The sequence below is a fragment of the Dermacentor andersoni genome, chromosome 1 (genome assembly GCF_023375885.2).
Source record: "Dermacentor andersoni chromosome 1, qqDerAnde1_hic_scaffold, whole genome shotgun sequence".
Lineage (NCBI taxonomy): Eukaryota > Metazoa > Arthropoda > Arachnida > Ixodida > Ixodidae > Dermacentor > Dermacentor andersoni.
Window position 1 is genome coordinate 387,337,320 of NC_092814.1, and position 16,184 is coordinate 387,353,503.

General features: G+C 46.6%; 9 non-coding genes across 9 annotated transcripts; all 9 read right to left on the minus strand.

Annotated features, from left to right (window-relative positions):
• Window positions 1-3,150: 3,150 nt before the first annotated feature.
• TRNAR-CCU (transfer RNA arginine (anticodon CCU)) lies at window positions 3,151-3,223 on the minus strand. The gene has a single exon. It is a non-coding gene; the product is annotated as a tRNA-Arg (tRNA).
• A 4,998-nt stretch (window positions 3,224-8,221) lies between these two features.
• Window positions 8,222-8,294, minus strand: TRNAR-CCU (transfer RNA arginine (anticodon CCU)). Its single transcript has one exon. It is a non-coding gene; the product is annotated as a tRNA-Arg (tRNA).
• Window positions 8,295-8,673: 379 nt separating this feature from the next.
• TRNAR-CCU (transfer RNA arginine (anticodon CCU)) lies at window positions 8,674-8,746 on the minus strand. Its single transcript has one exon. It is a non-coding gene; the product is annotated as a tRNA-Arg (tRNA).
• A 153-nt stretch (window positions 8,747-8,899) lies between these two features.
• Window positions 8,900-8,972, minus strand: TRNAR-CCU (transfer RNA arginine (anticodon CCU)). Its single transcript has one exon. It is a non-coding gene; the product is annotated as a tRNA-Arg (tRNA).
• Window positions 8,973-9,125: 153 nt separating this feature from the next.
• TRNAR-CCU (transfer RNA arginine (anticodon CCU)) lies at window positions 9,126-9,198 on the minus strand. Its single transcript has one exon. It is a non-coding gene; the product is annotated as a tRNA-Arg (tRNA).
• A 153-nt stretch (window positions 9,199-9,351) lies between these two features.
• TRNAR-CCU (transfer RNA arginine (anticodon CCU)) lies at window positions 9,352-9,424 on the minus strand. The gene has a single exon. It is a non-coding gene; the product is annotated as a tRNA-Arg (tRNA).
• Window positions 9,425-14,597: 5,173 nt separating this feature from the next.
• Window positions 14,598-14,669, minus strand: TRNAM-CAU (transfer RNA methionine (anticodon CAU)). The gene has a single exon. It is a non-coding gene; the product is annotated as a tRNA-Met (tRNA).
• Window positions 14,670-15,117: 448 nt separating this feature from the next.
• Window positions 15,118-15,189, minus strand: TRNAM-CAU (transfer RNA methionine (anticodon CAU)). The gene has a single exon. It is a non-coding gene; the product is annotated as a tRNA-Met (tRNA).
• Window positions 15,190-15,385: 196 nt separating this feature from the next.
• Window positions 15,386-15,457, minus strand: TRNAM-CAU (transfer RNA methionine (anticodon CAU)). The gene has a single exon. It is a non-coding gene; the product is annotated as a tRNA-Met (tRNA).
• Window positions 15,458-16,184: the final 727 nt, after the last annotated feature.

Below are 16,184 nucleotides of genomic sequence, written 5' to 3' on the forward strand. Positions count from 1 at the left end.
TTCGGAATTAATACTATGTGTGAAGTCGGGAATGAGGGTGGTACTTTTTTAAATTCATACGCCTCTGAGAGTAGTCGGTGCAATATACACGCAAACTCCTGACTGAATGCCTTGTAAAAAGCGGCGCCTAAGCTGTCCGGCCATGGCGATTTGCCTGACGGCAGCTCTTCTATCGCCCTTTCGATCTCGGACACCGCTATTGGTCTCTCAAGACTTTCTCTAACGTCGTCATCCAACCTTGGCATTTCGCTCATGAATTCACTCTCGAAGACCAGTCCAGAACGTGTCACATTGCCGAACAATTCGCGATAGTGCTCCACAAAAGCTTTCTCGATCGACAAAGCGTCTGACGTCACCTCGCTTTGAAGACGTATCTGTTGGATCTCATTTCTTGACGCGTGACGCTTTTCATCGCTCATTGCCCGTTTGTTTGGCATCTCACCCATCCATAGGCGTTCGCTTCTAGCGCGTATAACTGCTGCTTTGTATCGCTCGGCGTCGATAACTTCAAGCTCGTGTCTTACTTTCTTTACGTTTTCAGCTAATTGATCGTGATCCGCATTTTGTGCGCTTGACAGATATTCCAGCTGTCTTTGCAGCTCTCTTTGTTTCTGTAATCTATCGTGCTGAAGGCTGCTTCCTCTTTCTATTGCAATGAACTTAACTTGAATCTTAAATTCCTCCCATGTAGCAATAAAATATTCATCATCATTCGTCATCAACTCTGTTATCTTTTCCTTAACTCTGCGCACAAAGGGTTCATCATTAAGCAGCTTTTCGTTGAATTTCCACATGTTCCAGTTGAATCGTGTTCTTTTAACTTTTTCCCCAATCGAGAAGCTTACCAAGCTATGGTCCGTGAACGATTGCGGTGCGACGTTATAACTATTACAAAGGGTGATCAAGTCGTCAGAAACATACACTCTGTCCAGCCTTGCTCGGCTATTTCGCTGAATGTGCGTGTACTGCGGAATCATACCATCAGTGAGGACTCGGCCCACATCTTCTAAGTTGTGGACTTTAATTAATCTGCTCAAAAGGAGAGCACTTTTATCGCGAACCCTTTCCCTTTTTAGTCGGTCTTGCGGAGAACACACTCAGTTAAAATCAACAAGAAATATGACGAAGCGATCATACTTTAGATATTGCTCGATACATTCAAAAAACAAAAATCGATCATTCTCATTGTTTGGCGCATAAACGCATACGAGCCGCCACAAATCGTGAGAAAAAGAAAAATTACAATAAGCAAGCGACCAGTTTCACAAACAGTTACACTTTCTTCAATAATACCAGCACTTTTCCGTATTAACAACGCACATCCGCGTGATGTGCCATTCGCATGGCACAGGCCCACATTGTAATGCGCCGTGAAAGGCATCACCATGCGATCGGTCTGCTCTTGGGTTTCTACTTTAGTTTCTTGTAAGGCAACTACATCGAGTTCCTTCTCGATACACAGGCGGCTGAATTGATATTGCCTCCTTCGCGCTCCAAGGCCCCGAACATTTAGCGTGGCAACTCTGAATGCTCTCTCTGGTTTTACCGCCATTTATCTGCAAAAGCAAGCCGATCGCACGTTGCCGCTGAAGAACAAGCGATCCGGACAGACTGCAGAAAATATTGCATGCATAACTTTTCCACTGAAAACCGCTCAATCCACACGCGTACCTTTAGAGTGTACGCGAAGCCCGATTCCAAAAAGGACGCCATCTCTTCAGGACGTTAGTCCGGGCGCCCCAGTAGGCGCCGGGTCCTAGTTAGGCAGTTTTGCCGCCAGCCGTCTGTCCGGCGGGATGTTTGGTTTCAGGCGCACGGGAACACGACGAGCCGCCTGCGCTTTTGGCGGCGGCTCGTCTTTGGCCCCATTGTGAAGGTTGCCGTCCAGGTTGCCGGTCGAGTCCCTCGCTCTTTTCATAGCCGCATTGCTTGCACTCGATTCTTCGACGTCCATCAAGGGAGTTGCCGGTCCGTGCTCCGTGGCGGTCTCCTCGGCAGTGGCGGATTTCGCGGCCGATTCTTCTTTGGTTGCTTCGTCGCATGCCCTTTGCACTGCATCTTTCGGGTCCATAGGCAGCCCATTTGCCACCTTCGTGGATTTAGCAGCCGGCACAGAAGGTGTTGCAACTGTGTCCGCCGGTGATACTAGCACGCGGGAAGCCTCATCAACGTCAGCCTCGTCCATTAACAGGTAAGCCACGTCCTCTCGAAGCGCAGGTCCTGCGACGGATGCGTAAGTCTTAACATATTCCGTATCCTGGTGGCCGTAGCGACGGCATACTGCACATCTCGGGACGCGGCAGTCACGTCGGACATGTCCGGTGTTTCGGCACTTCAGGCAAAAGGGGTGCTCTGCCCGGTACCACAACTAGGGTCTGCTCACCAGCTACACGAAGTTGATGGGGCAGGTCTTCTACGGTCATACCCGTCTTCAGAACCAGGGACACCGCCCGTGTCGACGATGCTTCATTTGAACTCCTTGAACACGCAACTTTTCATGGAAAACATCCGTGACCTTTCCGAACGGTAACAAGGCTGCCCGTATATCCTCGTCCGACACGTTATGAAGCATCCAATGCAGTTTCAGCCGCTGATTGGCTGGGTCAACGACAATGCACCGATGTTCATTCACCTTGAGGTTCTTGGCGCTTGAAAGCCTCTTCACACCTTCGTCGCTCTTGAAAGTCACCGCCCAAACGTAGCTCATCTGATACGCCCCTAGGGCGATGACATCAGGAAGTAGGCCTAAGCTAGCCAACGCATCTCGGAAATGTTCCACACGATACGGCCTGGCACGCACATCCACATGCAGAAAAACAGTATTTAAAGCTATCCAACCTGTCGGCAATTGAGGTAGCAAAACTTGGTATTCCGGGTCTTCTGCGGCAAAACTCCTGGTACCGCGGCCCTGCTGGGCGGCTGAAGCCGCTCCTACGGGGCTCATGATCGGCACGTCCGCTCGCTAGCGCGGCAGAAAGCCGAATCCTTAGGCCACGAGGGCTGCACCTTTTTGGTAGGCATACCTTATAACTGCGTGGTTGGCTGCAAATTCCGAGTTGCCACAAAAGGAAGACAGATGCAGAGGAGTCTCGACATTTACCTCATTACAGAGGAACATTTGCAAGGATAATGTTTCAAAAAGGAAACGCGTACCCTCGGCGGGACTCGAACCCGCAATCCCCGGTTTAGGAGACCCATGCCTTATCCGTTAGGCCACGAGGGCTTTTTTTTTCTTTATTGCCTGTTTTCTTTTACAGGTCGTGGAAACAGAGAAACATGAATGATAAAAGGAAACATTTGGACCAAGTCATGATCCGGTGTGTTCACATTAAAATTTCTTCAAGTTACAGAATTTTTCCAAGAGAGGTAGCCAGTCAGGAGGCTCTGGTTGCGCTTTATTCAGTTCGCGTATATAATGCATGTTTACAATGAAATTTTCCCTGACAGGACGTGCGCGAAGGTCGGCATTGCGGACCGCCATTCTAGTCTGCCAGATGCTGTGAAGTGCTATCAGCATGAACATGTCGTACGGGACGCCGTCTTTATTGTCCACACTCAGAAAACGAATGCCATAACTCGTGATGGGTAGGTCCTTTTTCAATGTGCGCTGCAGAATGTCCCAATGGAAAACGGCGTCCCAGCAGTAAAGAAAAACGTGTTCTACCGTTTCGGGCGTCTTACAAAGTAGACAGTTTGTCGTCCAAGGAACGTAGAGTCCCTTATCAGCTAACCATTGCTTTACTGGGAGCGTCCCAGAATGAAGTTTAAAGAAGAAAGTTTTTGTTCCCGGTTTTACGTTAATCTTTTTAACCCTTCTTAGCACGTCCTGTCCGTGTTCGACATTGAATAAAGTTCTGTACCGCGGTGTTGGCAACAAACAGTCGACAAGGTCTTTGTAAAGTGTTTTCCGTTTTACAGAGGACAAATACTCTAGCGAAAAGCGCACTTTCAGAAATTGAAAAGAATGCACTACTTCACGCAAGAATCCAGTCACATAATGGTACATATTGTCATTCGATGACACAACAAATTCTGGAACGTGTGAACACAGCCTTAATTTTATCACAGTTTGTAAAAAGCCATTTCTTTAGTCACGGAGAAAACTAAAACGAGACACAACTTGCCTAATAAATAAATGACACAAACCCAATCCACCGTTTCGGACCGGTAAGAATAAATTTGAGCGACTTGTTCGTTCCCAGGTCGATCTCCACAGAAACACGGCGAAAATCCTGTGAAATTTCTGCACATTCACCCGCGACATACAAAGGACTTGGAACACATACCATATTTTGGCTATTAAAAACAGGTTGCATACATACGCCCGTGCAAACATAGAGAGCTCCCGCCCACCCCAGGCGTTTGTTTTTTGCCTGATTGTTTCTGCTTCGTCCTTCCAGTACTCGTTGTTGTCACGATAAACCTCGAGTGGCACCCCTAGGTACTTCAGTGGGCGGGTTTTCCATCCCACATTTACGTATACATCAGGCTTCATATCCCAATTGCCATACCAAAACGCAGTTGTTTTATCCCAGTTAATCATGCTACCTGTCATGGAACAAAATTGTTTGGCTGTATGAACAACTTCACATATACTCTGCCTATCTTGACAGAGTACGGCCACATCGTCAGCATATGCAAGAATCTTTACTTCAGTACTCTGTAATCTAAATCCGTGCACGTTTGAATTTTGGATAATTGATAAGCAAAATGGTTCTAGGTATGTGGCAAAAAGTAAGGCTGAGGCCGGGCATCCTTGTCTGATGGAACTGAGTATGTCAATTTCTTCACTTAGCGTCCTATTAACTACCAGGCGTGTTACACACTGCGAGTACGCCATCTTTAATCCATCGATAAACACGGTTCCAACTTGCACATGTTCTAACACGTTGAACAACACTTCATGGGAGACACGGTCAAAAGCTTTTTGTAAATCTAACTGCATCATTGCTATTCGGTCTCCAAAGTCATCGCAAATCTCTAAGACACTTCTTACTACGTGTATATTTGTCGTAATGCTACGACCTCTTATGCCACATGTCTGGTGCGGTCCTACAATGTTTTGAACGACATTCTGCATTCTTTTGGCCAAAACCTTCATGAAAATTTTGTAATCTGTATTCAAGAGGCTAATGGGGCGATATGACGTCACAGACTGAAGTTTGATGTCATCGTTCGATTAGGGGATTAAAACAGTGTGCGCTTCAGTGAAAGACCGTGGTAGCTTCTTCTTTTTATACCCCTCTTCGATAACTTGGAACAGCGCGCTGGCAATCTGTTCTTTAAACATTTTATAGAATTCTGCTCCGACTCCATCTGGGCCAGGTGTCTTTCCAGTGCTTAAGTCATCAATAGCTTTTTTAATCGCCTGTATACTGATAGGGGCCTCCAAACTTTTTTTAGTTTCGTCGTCAAACTTGGGCACTAAAGAAATGAAATCTTCACTAAATCCATTCCCCACCGGAATACGTTTTCCAAGCAAATTGCGATAGTGTTCAAGAAACGCGTTCATTATCTGACTTTTTTCTTTCGTCAGTCTGCCATTGTACATTATTTCCTTAACTTCTTTTCTTTGTGCATATTGCTTTTCATCACTTAGTGGCCGCTTTGTCGGTGTTTCGCCCATCCAAAGCTTTTCTGTTCTTGACCTAATAATAGCACCTCGGTACTTTTCGTTATCTAAAAGTTCCAGCTTGTTTTTGGTATTTTTGATTTCTTTAGTGAAAGAGCCCGGTTTCACACTCTCTTCCTTTAATAGTGCTTGCAGTTGCGACTGCAATTTCTTCTCGTCTTGTTTCTTCTCAAAATTAAGGATAGTCGTACGTTCTATAGCACTCAATTTAACATCTTGTTTAAAAACTTCCCACCTCGTTTCCCAATCGTCTTTTCCAACTTCATACAGCATCGTTAACGCTTCATTTACTTTTCTAGAAAAAATTTTATCTTTCATGATGCTGTTATTTAATTTCCAGAGGTGCCAGTTGAACTTAGGCATTTTTTCCTTTGTCCCAAGCGTGAATTTTACCAAACAGTAGTCGCTAAAAGACACTGGTATAACAACGTATTCGTCACAACACATCACAAGGTCAAGTGGGATGTAGGCTCGATCCAAACGTGAGTGACTTTGGCCCTGAAAATGCGTGAACTCAACCCCGCCATTAGACATGCAGAGGGCCACATCTTCTAGTCCATTCTCAGCACTCAATTCCGTCAAAAACAGTGCGCTTTGATCGTGCAAATTTACACGTTTGGAGCGGTCCTCAATCGCACACACACAGTTGAAGTCACCAATTAATATCACATATCTACTACAATCAAGGAAACCACCAATCTCTTCAAAGAATGCTTTTCTTTCGTTGTCACGATTTGGGGCGTACAAGCAAATCACGCGCCATTCAAAATTCATTAACGAAAAATCACAAACCACGAAGCGTCCGCTCTCACTGCTTCTTATACTTGTCTCAACTGCGCCCATCGATCTTTCTATAAACATTGCACACCCTCCCGATAAGCCATCGGCATGTGACACACAGACATTATACGTTGTGTTGAAAGGCGCAACCATTCGCTCAGTTTCGTCCTCCCTGTGTACTTTTGTTTCTTGCACGGCGATCACGTCTAAATCATGTTCCGCAAATAGCCTACTTAATTGGTATTGGCGCCTTTTAGACGAAAACCCGCGCACATTTAGAGTGGCGAAACGAACTGCTCTCTCAAGTCTAACAGCCATCGTTATCTTCCAAAAGGATGCGCTCACCAAACAGTCTGTGCCCCGATATTGGGGTGCACCCTCGGTGCGTTAGCCGTGTTGTCAAGTGGGCAGCTTAGCCGCCCTCTTCTCCACCTCCGGGACGTTTGGCTTTGGGGTGGGCCGCAGCCCGCGACTGGTGAACGCTTTTGTCGGCGGTTCACTGCTGTTGGCGTCCTTTGTCTCTGCACCGGCGTCGTCTCGTGGTCTCTTTCCCAGCGCACTGCTGTCTTCTGCTTCACGGCAATCCATGGCGTCCACTTCGGCACTCTTGTGGTGAACTCCCGCTGTCTCTTTATTTTCACTTGTGTTGTTGGCACCACCCTCGATGAATTCGGAGCCCTGTATTTTGGCTTTTGCGTCTGCTGCAATTTGTACCCGTACAGTGGCTGTCAAATTTTCCGCGGTAGTATTTTCCGATTGCTTACTTCCTTTGGTGCTGGTGCCTTGTACTCCTGATGTTGTTGCAGAATTCAGACATTCTTCTGCTTCCGCTTCGTCCATGGTGAGCTCGGATTTCTCCGTGCTCACCGTGGCCATGGCAGCTGCCGCATACGTCCTCGAGCAGTTTTCTACGGCGTGTCCAAAGCGTTTGCAGACGTTGCACCGCGGCACGCGGCAGTCCTTTCTTATGTGCCCAATCTGTTGGCAGCGCAAGCACCTTGGCGCTCTTCCGGGCGCTACGACAAGGGCTAGCTCACCTCCGACGCGCAGCTGATGTGGTATATCATCCAACGTAACGTCCGCCTTCAGTCGCACCACAACTGTGCGTGTCATGGTGTTCTGTAGGCTGTAGCCGTCAAGACGCCATTTATCCAGTCCTATTTCCAAGACGGTTCCGTAGGGGTTCAGGGCGTTTCGCACATCTTCTTCGCGTAGATGGTAGAGCAGCCAGTGAAGCTTCAGACGGACGTCGCGGTGACTTGGATCAATTACGATACATCTCTGACCCTTGACCGTCCATTCCGGTTCTGCCAAAAACTTCTTTGCGCCTTCAGAAGTCTTCCAGGTAACCGCCCACACATGATTCATTTGATAGGCGCCGAGCGCAAGAACCTCGGTGGGCGGAACACGTTGAAACAGTGGCTCACGAAAATCTTCCGCGCGATATGGTCTACCTTTCACATCAGCATGAAGAAAAACGGTATTTTGAACAACGTACCCACTTGGCAGTGGGGGCAAAATCATTGCATAATCCTGCGACATTTCATTCCTGGTACCGCGGCTATGGTGGGCCGCTACATCCGCTCCGACGGAGCTCATATCAGCCACGTCCGTACACTGCGGTGCGAGGAAGTCAACTCCTTAGGCCACGAGGGCTGCACGTTTTTGGTAGGCATACTTTATTTATAACTGCGTGGTTGGCTGCAAATTCCGAGTTGCCACAAAAGGAAGACAGATGCAGAGGAGTCTCGACATTTAACTCATTACAGAGGAACATTTGCAAGGATAATGTTTCAAAAAGGAAACGCGTACCCTCGGCGGGACTCGAACCCGCAATCCCCGGTTTAGGAGACCGATGCCTTATCCGTTAGGCCACGAGGGCTACACCTTTTAGGTAGGCATACTTTATTTATAACTGCGTGGTTGGCTGCAAATTCCGAGTTGCCACAAAAGGAAGACAGATGCAGAGAATCCTCGACATTTAACTCATTACAGAGGAACATTTGCAAGGATAATGTTTCAAAAAGAAAACGCGTACCCTCGGCGGGACTCGAACCCGCAATCCCCGGTTTAGGAGACCGATGCCTCATCCGTTAGACCACGAGGGCTACACCTTTTTGGTAGGCATACTTTAATTACAACTGCGTGGTTGGCTGCGAATTCCGAGTTGCCACAAACGGAAAACAGATGCGGAGGAGTCTCGACATTTACCTCATTACAGAGGAACATTCGCAAGGATAATCTTTCAAAAAGGAAACGCGTACCCTCGGCGGGACTCGAACCCGCAATCCCCGGTTTAGGAGACCGATGCCTTATCCGTTAGGCCACGAGGGCTACACCTTTTTGTTAGGCATACTTTAATTACAACTGCGTGGTTGGCTGCGAATTCCGAGTTGCCACAAACGGAAAACAGATGCGGAGGAGTCTCGACATTTACCTCATTACAGAGGAACATTCGCAAGGATAATGTTTCAAAAAGGAAACGCGTACCCTCGGCGGGACTCGAACCCGCAATCCCCGGTTTAGGAGACCGATGCCTTATCCGTTAGGCCACGAGGGCTACACCTTTTTGGTAGGCATTCTTTAATTACAACTGCGTGGTTGGCTGCGAATTCCGAGCTGCCACAAACGGAAAACAGACGCGGAGGAGTCTCGACATTTACCTCATTACAGAGGAACATTCGCAAGGATAATGTTTCAAAAAGGAAACGCGTACCCTCGGCGGGACTCGAACCCGCAATCCCCGGTTTAGGAGACCGATGCCTTATCCGTTAGGCCACGAGGGCTACACCTTTTTGGTAGGCATACTTTAATTACAACTGCGTGGTTGGCTGCGAATTCCGAGTTGCCACAAACGGAAAACAGATGCGGAGGAGTCTCGACATTTACCTCATTATAGAGGAACATTTGCAAGGATAATGTTTCAAAAAGGAAACGCGTACCCTCGGCGGGACTCGAACCCGCAATCCCCGGTTTAGGAGACCGATGCCTTATCCGTTAGGCCACGAGGGTTTTTTTTTTTTTTTTTTTTTTTTTTTAATTGGCTGATTGGTACATCACGTGCAAAGAACAACAGAACAAAACGCATTTACAGAAAAAATGACACTGAAAAATGTTTAAAAACGTCAAACACGCTTTGTTTGACGTGGGGATGATTATAATGACATGAGGTCATTCAGAACGGGTAGCCATTCCGGCTGTTCTTCGCCTGCGCAATATACATCCCTGGTGTGAGCTATACTTTCTATAAAGTATTCTCTGGCTGGGCGTGCGTTTACATCCGCATGCCTGACCGCCATACGCGTCTTCCAAATTGCGTGCATACTCAACAACATAAACATATCATGCGGCATGCCACTTTCACACTGAACCGGCAGAAAACGAATACCGTATGGTGTTATAGGGAGGTCTTTCTTTAAAGTTCGCTGAAGGATGTCCCAGTGAAATACGGCATCCCAACACTCCGAAAAGACGTGATCAATACTTTCCGGCTTACGGCACAAGAGGCTATTAGTACTCCACGGAACAAATAGGCCCTTTTTCTCTAGCCATGGTTTCACGGGCAACGTACCAGTATGTAGCTGAAAAAAAAAGGTCTTGGCTGATGGCCGAACTACCATTCTTTTGATACTTTTAAAGACATCTTTTCCGGGCCCGATTGCATACATGGTGCGATACAAGGGTTCTGGCATCATTACGTCGATAAGATCTTTATACAGCCGTTTTTTCTTAACTTGGCACAAGTACTGCAGAGAAAAACGAACCTTTAATATACTGAACGCCGATACTACTTCGCGCAGATAACCACGTATACCCATTCGCCCTGCACAAGAAGTCGATACAATGAATTCAGGTAAAGAACAGCATAGTTAACTTGTAACATGGTTCGCAAGAATGGATGACTCTGACCTCGTAGAAAAGTAAACCTCGACACCATCTGTCTTAACAACAAATGGGCCAATCCCAGCCCACCAGCTCTCACTGATCGAAAAAGATTTGTACGACTCGTACGTTCCCATTGGGATCCCCAAACAAAAGTGGCAAAGATTCTGAGTATCTTCTGAATGTTTAGCCTATTCATGCACAGCACCTGAAGCACGTACCAAACTTTCGCTGCTAAAAAGATATTGCAGACTGTTGACCGGGCGAATATCGAGAAGTTTTTCCCTCCCCACTTATTTACTTTCTCTCTCAGCCTTTCTGTTTCGTCCTTCCAATATTCATCTGGATCTTTATATTCCTCTAGTGGCACCCCGAGATACTTTGTGGGTACGTCCCTCCATTTCACATTTTCGAAAAAATCTGGCATTGCCTCCCAGGTGCCATGCCACAGACCTACACATTTATACCAGTTTATTGCACTACCGGACCACTTGCAGTACTTGTCGACTACTCTCACAGCTTCGCTAATACTTTCTCTGTTTTCACAGAAAACGGCAATGTCATCAGCATAAGACAATAATTTGACCTCCGCCATCATAAGCTTAAAACCATGTACTTTCTTATTGTGAATTATGCTCAAACAAAAGGGCTCTAAGTAAATAGCAAACAATAAAGGAGAAATCGGACACCCCTGCCGAACGCTCCTGGCAATATGAATATTTTCAGTGACTTCTTTGTTAATGACAATATTAGCCTCACAATTTTTGTATGACATTTTCACACCTTCTAAGATAACATTCCCGACATTTACATGTTCCAATACTGTAAAAAGTACGTCATGCACTACACGATCGAAAGCCTTTTCGAGGTCTAATTGTAACATCGCAATTTTCCTGTCCCATGCATCACAGCATTCTAGGATGCTCCTCGCTGTGTGAATGTTCGTTCCTATTGTTCTGCCCTTTATGCCGCACGTTTGGTGAGGTCCTACGATTAGTTGTATTACAGTCTGCAGTCTTTTGGCTAGCACCTTCATGAAGACCTTATAATCTACATTGGTGAGGCTTATAGGACGATAAGCACTCACCGATAAAACCTTCACTCGATCATCACTTTTGGGTATCAGCACAATATGCGACCTTCTAAAGGATGGGGGTGCATCTTTTATTTCGTACGCCTCAGCGAAGAGCCGCAAAAGAGCCTTCGAGAGGTCATGCTTAAACCCTTATAAAAAGCAGCAACAAGTCCGTCTGGACCCGGCGTTTTCCCTTCACTTAGATCGTCTATTGCTCTTTCTATTTCGGTTAAGCCAATTGGCATTTCAAGGCGTACTTTGGTTTCGTTATCTAATGTAGGCATTGGTGTCAAAAATTCACCGTGTAAAGAGGCCTCACTTTTACCGCTGCATCCCAGCAATCCTTTGTAATATTCGACAAACGCTTGTTGGATCATCAATTTGTCCCTTGTAATCTCTTCACCGTACGTTATCTGCGTTATTTCCTTACGTGAAGCGTACCGCTTCTCCTCGCTCAAGGATCGTTTCGTCGGTGTTTCGCCGAGCCAGAGGTGTTCTGCGCGTGCGCGTATAACTGCGCCTCTGTATTTTTCTATATCCATAATTTCAAGCTGATTCCTTATTTTTCTTATTTCTTCATTGAAAGTGCCTGGCCGCGCGCTCTCGACTGTCAACAAGAATTCCAGCTGACACTGTAGTTCCCTTTCTTTTCTTTTTTCATTCTGGTGTAAAATGGGAGATCTCTCGATAGCGCTAATTTTTACTACTTCCTTAAACCGCTCCCATGCGTCAACAAATCTCCCCGGCTAAAACAAGTGCAATTTTTCTATAAGTACTTTCACATTGTCTACAAAGACTTTATCGTTAAGTAATTTGTTATTGAGTTTCCACAACTTCCACGAAAAACCTGACCTACTTTTTTTTACGCCTATTGAAAACATCACGACACTGTGGTCAGTAAACGCTACCGGCTTAACCTCATAACTGTTGCAAAGTGGTACAAGCACGTCTGCCACGTACGCTCTGTCTAAACGGGAGTGGCAATCACGTTGGAAATGTGTATAGACAGTGCCACTTCCTTTTTGCAGTACATTTCCAACATCATCTAGTCCACACTCCTGCATAATCGTAGATAAAAACAAAGCACTTTGATCCCGAACTGGCAATCCCTTGCTCCTATCTTCCTTCAGGCATACACAGTTAAAATCACCGAGAAGAATCACTTTTCTTTCACATTTTAAATATGGTTCAACAGTTGCAAAAAACCTGAGACGATCTTTAACGCTATTTGGTGCATATACACAAATGACGCGCCATTTCTGAAACAAGAACAGAAAATCACAAAATAAAATTCGGCCGTCTTCACTAGAATAAACATATTCTTCCACAAGACCTAAAGAACTACGCAAAAAAATGGCACAGCCTCCAGAAGTACCAAGGGAGTGACATACGCAAACGTTATACAAATACCTAAAAGGTTCGACCATGCGATCCGTTTGCTCCTGACTTTCAACCTTTGTCTCCTGAACAGCTATCAAGTCAAGGTCATACTCGCGGAAGAGACGACTGACCTGATATTGCCTTCGTCTAGACCGTAGTCCACGAACGTTCAATGTGGCTACCCGTAACGCTGTTCTAGATTGCGAAGTCCGCGTGCCAGTACGAACGGATCGCATGGTTCCTACCTCACACATAGGCCTGGCGTCGCCGGTGCAAAACCTTGAAGGACTTGCGGGTATACACGCACACGGCGTGCACCCGCCACACACGTCACATGATGCTGAAGCCATTCTAGCCGTGTCCTTTTCCGTCTATGGTTTTAAGGCCCTTGGTTGAAGCACAACCCTCGTTGCTACGAGGGTGGCTTCCGCGGCGGTCGGGTGCCCGCTCCGATATTGGGTGTGGGCTTAGTGCTGATTCGCCTGCCCGTGGCCACCTTCGTCGCCGGCTCACTCCCTGCCCCCTTGCCTAGTCGGCCGCCGTCAGGAGCGACCTCTTCAATCGGTCGCTTTGGAGATGCGCCACTTACGTCTGCACTCACGACGTCCATGTCTTCTGGCTGGCTGTTGGACGCGGTGGTATATTCTTTCCTTCGTCTCTGTTGTTTTCGTCCACTGTAGCATCGTTGAGCGCTTTGGTTGGCTCGACAGAATGCCCGACCTCTTCCGCGCGTTCCACGTTCTTTTCTTTCTCCGTCGACAATTTAGAAAGGGGCGTGTACACGGGCTCCCGCATTCTGCTGCTGGCTGCTTCTTCTGCGTCAACTTGGTCCATGATGTGCTCTGAGACACGGTCGGCTGTAACCGTACCTGCCACCTTAGCATATGTCTGAGTGCATTCGTTGTCTTCATGACCATAGCGCCTGCACTGACCGCACCGCGGTATTCGACAGTCACGTCTAATATGCCCCGTTCGGCGACACCGTAGGCACAGTGGCGCTCGGCCTGGCACAACCAGAAGTGTTGTCATGCCACCCACTCGAAGCTGATGTGGTAGGTCCTCGATAGTAACTCCGGGTTTCAGTTCCAGTGCCACGGTACGAGTCGAAGTTCCTTTGTCCGTGATACCATGGACGCGCCATCGCTCCTTCGATACTTGTGTAACCTTCCCGTAGGCCGCAAACGCGGTGCGTACATCTTCATCCGGTACATAATGCAAAAGCCAATGTAGCTTTAGCCGAACATCTTGCTTATTTGGGTCGATAACAAGGCATCGCCTCTCCTTTATCTTGACGTCACCAACCGCGAGCATCTTCTTCATTCCTTCTGCTGTGCTGAAGGTCACCGCCCATACGTGTTTCATCTGGAAAGCCCCCAAAGCAAGCACCTCGGGCAGCATTCCCAGACGAACCATCGTGTCTCGGACATCTTCCACACGATAATATGATATGATATCTCCGTGTAGAAAAACAGTATTTGTAATACACGCACCTTTAGGTAACTGTGGCAGAACGACTTCATATCCTTGGTTTTCTTCGGCAAAAAACCTGTTTCCACGACCCATATGGGCCGCTGTATCCGCTCCATCGGAGCTCATGGTGACACAACCTTTCGCTAGCGCGTCCGGAAGTGGAATCCCCGCCACTCTGCTGCTCCTGCATGCTTTGTAAATTAGTTTATATTTGTAATAAACGAGAGTGGCCTTTTTTTTTTGTTTTAAGGCGGGAAACACAAGCGCGAAGCACAAGAGAGCACTTCTCGGAGTGCGACTATGTCTTTAGGACACCAAATTACTGCGCTGACAAGTTCTTCCTGTTAAATTGGAGCAAAATAATATAAAGGAAACATGTAGCAGAGCGTGGTTTCGATCCACGGACCTCTGGGTTATGGGCCCAGCACGCTTCCGCTGCGCCACTCTGCTGCTCCTGCATGATTTATAAATTTGTTTATATTTGTAATAAACGAAAGTAGCCTTTTTTTTTTTTCAGGCGGGAAAAACGAGCGCGCAGCACAAGAGAGCACTTCTCGGAGTGCGACTATGTCTTTAAGACACCAAATTACCGCGCTAATAAGTTCTTCCTGTTAAAATGGAGCAAAATAATATAAAGGAAACATGTAGCAAAGCGTGGTTTCGATCCACGGACCTCTGGGTTATGCGCCCAGCACGCTTCCGCTGCGCCACTCTGCTGCACCTGCATGCTTTGTAAATTTGTAATAAACGAAAGTAGCCTTTTTTTTAAGGCGGGAAACACGAGCGCGCAGCACAAGAGAGCACGTCTCGGAGTGCAATTATGTCTATAAGACACCAAATTACTGCGCTGATAAGTTCTTCCTGTTAAATTGGAGCAAAATAATATAAAGGAAACATGTAGCAAAGCGTGGTTTCGATCCACGGACCTCTGGGTTATGGGCCCAGCACGCTTCCGCTGCGCCACTCTGCTGCTCCTGCATGCTTTATAAATTTGTTTATATTTGTAATAAACGAAAGTAGCCTTTTTTTTTTTTTCAGGCGGGAAAAACGAGCGCGCAGCACAAGAGAGCACTTCTCGGAGTGCGACTATGTCTTTAAGACACCAAATTACCGCGCTAATAAGTTCTTCCTGTTAAAATGGAGCAAAATAATATAAAGGAAACATGTAGCAGAGCGTGGTTTCGATCCACGGACCTCTGGGTTATGGGCCCAGCACGCTTCCGCTGCGCCACTCTGCTGCTTTTTTTATTTATTTATTGCCTGTTAGCGATACAATACGAAAAAATATGGAATGACTCAATTCACAATTTTGAATTCAAAGGAAAACCACATTCACAATGAAATGAGGCGATAAAAACACCGGCTGTATTACACATTATACAGCTTGGTTAAAGGTATTTGTTGTCGTGAGGTCGTCAAAGATCCATAGCCATTCTGGGGGCTCGCATAAAGACCTATATGCGTCACGTACATATACAATATTTTCAACGAAATACTCTTTTGCTGGTCGTGCGACTTGGTCTGCATTTCTAACCGCCATTCGCGTCCTCCAGAGACTGTGCATGCACAACAACATTATTAAGTCATACGGCACCATCTCTGTTTGCTCAACAGGCAGAAACCTTATCCCGAAAGGCGTTAATGGCAAATCGTTTTTGAGAGTTCTCTGTAGGATGTCCCATAAGAATATGGAATCCCAGCAATACAAGAAAATATGCTCTATTGTATCTGGCTTTTTACAAATGATGCAGTTGACGCTCCCAGGCACAAAGATACCTTTTTCCTGGAGCCAAGGTTTGACAGGTAGTGTGCCGCAGTGTAACATAAAGAAGAAAGTTTTTGTAGAAGCCTTCACAGGGAAACCTTTTACACGTTTCAGCACATTCCGCTCTTGTCCTAAATCATATGCTGAACGATAAATCGGTGTAGGGCACATGACATAAATAAGGTCCTTGTAAAGCTTAT